The sequence below is a fragment of the Lineus longissimus genome, chromosome 9 (genome assembly GCF_910592395.1).
Source record: "Lineus longissimus chromosome 9, tnLinLong1.2, whole genome shotgun sequence".
Taxonomy (NCBI): domain Eukaryota; kingdom Metazoa; phylum Nemertea; class Pilidiophora; order Heteronemertea; family Lineidae; genus Lineus; species Lineus longissimus.
The window spans coordinates 4386860-4393822 of record NC_088316.1 but is presented as its reverse complement, the minus strand read 5'-3'; the positions used below and the strand labels follow the sequence as shown (position 1 = coordinate 4393822).

The 6963-nt window shown below is 38.1% G+C and overlaps 1 protein-coding gene across 2 annotated transcripts in view; it reads left to right on the top strand.

Annotated features, from left to right (window-relative positions):
* The first annotated feature begins 873 nt into the window (after positions 1 to 873).
* The window catches only part of LOC135493661 (teneurin-m-like), a 207495-nt gene continuing 201405 nt past the window's right edge, over positions 874 to 6963 (top strand). For both annotated transcript variants that reach the window (XM_064781151.1, XM_064781150.1), the window contains exon 1: positions 874 to 1128. The gene's annotated coding sequence lies outside the window, so the exon portion shown is untranslated. The remainder of the gene's footprint in view (positions 1129 to 6963) is intronic.

The window sequence follows — 6963 nt, the reverse complement described above, 5'->3', positions numbered from 1 at the left end:
ACAGCAGAAAAAGAAAAGGTCCAAAAGTAACTTAATACCTTTCCGGAAGGTTCTTTAGTTTAATTACTGGTTTTCTTGAAACCTATCTCACAAATTACGCCTTTATGTGAAAGGGTCGCAAGTCTGATGACACATGGCAAAAACTGATATTGGTCGAGGTATTGTTAGCGAAAAGAAAGGAGCAGCCTCACTAAGGTAATTTATCCCCTGGCTTTTGAAAACATGATATTTTCTAACAAAGAACGATTCCCGGGGATAGATACTGAAACCTTGAAAGTGCAGCCCTCAACACGACCTCTTACATTTGTCATGTTAGATAATTATAGCCCGAGACCCTTATTTGGACCCTTGTGGTTTACAAGGGTTTTACACAGGTCAGAGCATTTGGCAAAGTTTATAATGAACTGCTGCAACAATGAGGGACAAAGTTGTGATTATTAAATGGACAAATGGAAACTGTGAAGTGTGTTTCACCTTAACCTGGTGCAAAATATCAGTGCTTTATGTATTGGTGACGTACAGATGTACTAATGTACTTTAAATGAAAATATGGTTTAAAGCATTTCAACCGAACTTGACTCGAGATAAATCTGTATACGAATCAGGATTTGCACCATTTTCCTTTTCCATCTGAGGGTGGAAAACATGACACAAAACAAGGAATTGAAAATCTTGAATGGAGTCCATTCGACACTGTTAAGATATTACAAGATATCGATAAACCACGTGTCTAATATGACCGCCAATGACGACCCGTCACGATCGAGCCGGCAAGTCTCGATCCGGGGTGATCGGCCTCAGAATCATTTGAGTGACAACCGTTGCCGTGAACACGCTAGCTCGCATGTAGCGCCGATACGCAGCTAGCAGCGCGGAGCATAGTGCTGCAGAGATTCTGGGATTCGAGGCAGTTATAGGTTGATAACCAGTGATCGATGGACTGCTAGGAGCTCGAGCTAGCGCTTAGTATCGGCTAGCGTCGCTGTGGAATATCAGTCGTATCTGTGCTATGGTTTGGTGCAGAATTATTTCTTCGTTTCTCTGGATTTGTGCAGATTTTTCTTAGCAATGCTGAGTGGATTATATTATCTGAATTGTGCACATTGTTGGATTATTTTGCTTTGATCTGTGAGTATGATTTTCTTTTAGAATTTTTCACTATTTCTGTTTAGAATTTCTGTATTCTGTTAGATTTTTTCAGCATTGAGAATTAAGAGATGATTTTAGGATGGTTGATGTGCTGATGTATTTATGTGTTTGTGACTGCGACTGAGAGTTTATTGGTCTTGTGAACTGACATTGGGTGAAAGTACTGATGATTACACTCATGATACAAGAAAAAGCTACTTAATCTTAAAGAATACCTGTATTCTGTAAAGAATTTGCAGCCATCAGAGTAAGAGATAATTTTTTGGTGGTGTTTGTTTTGATGTATGAGAGGTGTTTGTGACTATGAATATTCCAGTTTATTGGCCTTGTAAACTGACATGGGATGAAAGTACTGATGATTATCCTCACGATACATAAAAAAATGGCATTATTCTTAAATTTTTGCACAGAATTTCTGTATTCTGTGAAGGTTTTACTTTATACAGCCATGAGATTTTTAGAAATGATTATATGTGGTAGTATGTTGATGTATTTGTGTATTTGTGACTGGGATTGAGAATTTATTGACCTTGTGAACAGATATTGGCTGAAAGAATTAGAATTTCTGTATTTTGTGCTGGTTTTAACACTAGGAGATCATCCTGAGATGTTCAGAGGTGATTGTGTTGATGTATTTGTGTGTTTGTGACTGTGATTGAGAGTTTATTGGTCTCATGATCTGATACATATAATATTCTAAATTCTTCTTAGATATTCACTCAAGATTCCTGTATTCTGTGAAGGTTCCGCCACTAGGAAGATGTTGGGTGTAGTTGGGTGGATGCATTTGCCCCCCCCCCCCCCGGAGTTTACCGTGGTTGGCAAAGATGCAACCTCGGTTTAATATATAGAGATGTTTGGTGTCGCTGTGTGGATGCATTTGTGGGTTTAATAGTGACTAAGGTGCCAAAAAGGATTACTCTAAATTTCTTGATAATTGCCGATTAATTTTCTTTTGGAATCAATGAAATACTTAACTTTGTGTGAATACATGTCACATAATACCTTGAATAGCTTTCTTTAAACTTTCAACATTAGAGGCGCAAACGTTACCTTGGTTATATTTAGCTGAAACACTTCCCCTTCCATTATCAAATTGCTTCGAGAACCCCATTAGGTATTTTCTACTACCTCATATTTCAGGATATAGATCCTGCTTCTTCTTGCTGGCTTGGCTGTTTCATTAATTCATACCATATTGACTTCCTTTTGCTTCTTATGACATTCCCTCATATCACACCTACACACACAACCTCAAGTGATAAACAGAAAATTCTGAACAATTAACTTACTTTTAAGCACCAAATTTTTGTGTGCGTTTTTATTATCGCCAAAAGATTTCTCGTCAAAGTACTGAAAATAATTTTGCCAACCACCAAAAAAGAAACTTATAATTGTTTTTTTCATCTTGTCCAAAAAAAATTGTGGTTTACAGTAAATCAAATATTGTGGACTCTTTAGATGATAATATGATGCTAGGTCTAGGGAAGGTGCACCCAACTGATAATACAGAACAAAAGCCTTTGCCATTACCTCTCCACAGTACCCCTCTCTAACTACACTACTCTGGTATTCTTTATTACATCCCACTAATGCACAAATGTTAAAAATTGTACTCTGTTACCTTCCCTTGAGCAATCTCATTTAACCTTGCTATGTTTTGAATCGTCTGTATCAGTTGTCAAAAACATCCCCTTAGGTGCTCCAGGAGACAATAATCTGTCATTTTATCGTAGAGCAACCTATTACCTTCTTTACCACACAATGCATTTGCCTTGACGCATCTATCTACCTACGCGCATTACTGAGAGGGAAAAATATGCCTACTAAATTAAACAGGAAAGCATCGAGAAGGAATACTGGAAAAGAGAATTCATAAAGTGTGTCAATCAAGTTTGTTATTCTATTCTTTTTTTATTTCAGCAAGCTATGGCATCTTTTAAGTTTATGAAATGGCCAGAGACCATGTGCTCACCTGTTGGCGATGAGGATTATGGTCACAGTTATGGCTACACAAAGTTTGACCTCTGTGACCTCAGAAATGAAGTTAAGATCATATTTTTACCACCATGTTAAACCTGATCAAAATAATCAATGATCACACATTTGAGGTTTATAGATATATGACCCAACCTTTAGGATTTTATGACCTTGACCTACATACACTTATCAGGTAGGTCACACTGACCTAATTCTTTGTCAACTTGTAGAGATGCCTAAATTTGAAGAGCTAATTTGTCAAATAGAGAAGAAACGTGCCACATTCGGTAAAGTCTTAGAGTTTGATCACTGTGACCTTGAAAAGAAGGTCAAATAAAAAATCATGTCACTTTAGCTACAACCATTGGATTCAAATTGGCAAGAAAAGTATCATTTTCAAAATGGCCCCTGGAGACCACAAAGTAGACCAAATCGCAGACACAAAAAAGTAGGTCAAGATGATGGACACCACGATCTTGTATTAAGCTCCCCTCAATCAGTTGAGCTAAAAATGTCATTCTGTTGCCATCCCAGGCACCATTGTTCCCTCATACCTCACTATGATGTTAAATCGCAAGTGTCAAAAAAGATTTTTTAAATCCGGACACTACTCTGACATTCCTATCTGATGTAGAATGAACGGTACCTCCTTCGAGGTGCATTGTTATATCTAGTCTCTCATGTTGCTGAGAGATGAAGAATTGAAAATCCCGCTCAAAGGGGTTTTATTAAAATCGTTGTTTTTCTATTCAATGGAGAGTCTGCTGTTATTTGCTGCACTTACTTTTAGATACAAGTTTCGTGTGGTTTTGACTCCCAGGCAAAGATTTTGTTGTAGTCGTTATTGGAAAAATTCCCCTGCACTCATGTTTGAAACCTACACTACGTCATTGACACGACTCTGTCAAACCACGGAAATGCATTAGCAGACATTCCACAAACAGGAAAAGTCATCGACTTTCTGAGCGGAAAAAAACAGGCACTTTCTGTTACACAGGTCTGAGCCATTACAAAGCTTTTGATGGCTTTGGTTTCAATGCTGGTTAGATCTGGGTTTGTAAAGATGCAAACTTTGCAGAAGGCCAAGCTTTTATGTTACAGTCTGAGCTAAGAGGAAGGTTTTGACTGGAGTTTGAGGAATGCACACTTTTCAAGTAATCTAAATATTGATTTTGATTACTTTGACAGTCATTTAGAAAGGATTCAGAACTGCATGAAACAGCCTGCATGTGAAATCTATTTTCATACATGTATGTTGGTGATTCCAGGGATGTGGCATTTCAAATTTATGGGGGTTTTTTTTCTCCTTTGAAATATTTCCTTTGTCCAATCTAAGGGCAGTTCTTAGGACAACATTTGAAGGGTTCACATGCAAAAACAGACAAACGCCATATCTGCCATTTTGAGTTAGGGGTACGAGGATGTTGGTCATAGAAAGAACCGTCTACAAAATTGTAAGTTGATTGGACCAACCACCTCCTTCGTGCTTGATAACGTGTAAAATTTCTCATCCATTTCTCTTTAATAGTGTGTTTTCAAATGCATATTTCTCAAATTGAAAAAAAAACAGGATGTCAGCAGCAGTGGATATGCCTTTGTTCTTATATATTTAACTGCTCAACAGACACTTCCTCCAGCATAGACAATGTTGCACAAAAACATCCCGAGAAAAAATCCATGGTGTCACGTGCAACATGGTATATTGTCTCATGACCAGATGACAACAGTATATAAGTTAATGATACGCCCCGCGTTGCTACATTTATATGATGAGAGACTAACGCTGTGATGTCGCGGGTACCATGACATATTGGCTGTGGAGCTAAATATCCCTCAGGCTGTTTTATTGTCTGTCTCGTTATTATTTTTACGTGTCTTTTGTGTAATTCTTGAGATCTTTAATGAGACACGTACATTTTTTATTAATATTATATTAGGTCATTGTTTTGTCTTTGTAATCTTGGTGTTTTCCTATAAAAAAATCATTATTTATTTAAGAGATTTTTGCTCTACCATTAAGGTCTCTTTTTTGTCAAATGACCGAAGGGGATGTCAAATTTCTGATATTTGGCAGATTTCAGACTTTCTCCAACGATGAAATGATAAATATGAATGCTGGAATGGACATCTCTCTTTCGTGGCTTTCTGTGGATCTATGAATTTTTAAAATTGGACCATAAATAAGCAGAGGCGTTTTTGTGCAAGCAAGGGGGGGATTTTCTCAAATGCATTCATGCACATTTACACGGCAGACCAATCGAGACCATTCTGGATCGTTTTTAATCGGTTTGGTCCCGTGTAAACCATTCTGTAGACTGACTTAAAATGGCAAGATACCTTGAGATAGAATTGTAATAAAACAGGCTATTTCCGAATCGCCTACATGTACAGTACCAGTATATTTCTAATATCACACGAACTGAACATCTTTATTCCCGCAAAAGCCATAAAGGGAGCATCTGCAATCAGGTTTTATTCTGAAGATCGTTCATCACAAAAGAATGGATATAGAACAGCAATTTCGACCTCGTGAAATTTACAGGCGCTAAAGCAACTACATGGCAAGTAATCTGAAATGGAAAACAGGGAGGGGGGGATCCAGTTGTCTGAAAATGAAGGGGCTCAGTGGAGGGGCTGTCGAGGTGTTTTTCATTAACTTTTCAGAATTCATGATCAGTTTCAAAAAAGATTCTCAGCTGAGGTGTGATGCATGCCTCGTGTCCCATTCCCTGGGTCCACGCCTAGAAAAAAATAGAGGTTGGAGTACGCTTCATGTCCAAAAAGGAAGGGAACAATATTGTGTCATGTATCGATTGACAAGTCATGTAGCTGGTGAGCATCCTTAGACAACTCACTTCACCTCACCATTTTCTCTCAGCATTGTACCTTGGGCAATTCACTTCACTTGGCCCTGATCATTCTTGACTTGTTCTGAAATGGGATACTGAACATGGTAGGGGAAAACAAATTCTTCTGGGTAAAATTTTTGTATTGCTTTTGTTATGTGATGTCTTTCATACAATGTTTAAAATTCAACTCAAAAGGCAAAGAACTTTTCCTTTTACCACTATTAAGCACTGTATCAAGTATCAGATAACTTTTCAGGGGGAGTTTTGAGCTGAGTCTTGAAGTGTGCGTCAAGTAGCCTGTCCATTGAATTTCTGACAAGTGGTGAAGTACTCCCAACTTTTGACATTTGTTGTTGAAAGTATTGAAGGATGCTTATAGAGTAGAGTTGTTTCATACAGTTGCAAACAGTGTGTCCAAACAACTTTGAGTCAACAAGGGGCTTTTAAGCCCTTAAAAGGTCACAGTTCAACTCTAATGAGAGGTGAGGTTACTTTAGAGCCGTATCTCTTTTCTATTTGCTCAAAATGCATATTTTCATGTATTTTTGGAAAATTTTGGGCATTCTTTCAAAGTCCTTACAGAACACAGTGCACGTATGTCTGCCGTGCCATATTGAGTTGGGGAGGGGAACTGTCCCCAGAGTCTCCGAAAGATAAGGATTTTGACAAGACAAGATTTAGGAATAAAAACTTGTTTTCTGACCTCCCCCACCAACTGCCTACTGCTTCTAAGGACCAAAAAGTTAAATACGACATTGGTATCAGTGGGAAATAAGCATAACCCATCACCTCATCCCAGTAACATCAGTATCTATCTAATTCAGCTTTTAGTCCCTATATCCCTGAGAAATTTGCCAATACCAATTATCTCCCTGCCCCTGGGCACCCAGCAGGATAACCACCCATACGGTAAATCCATTCATCAGCCCCCATCATCACATCAATATATAACCCATTATTGAGTTACAGCAGAACCCAAAATATA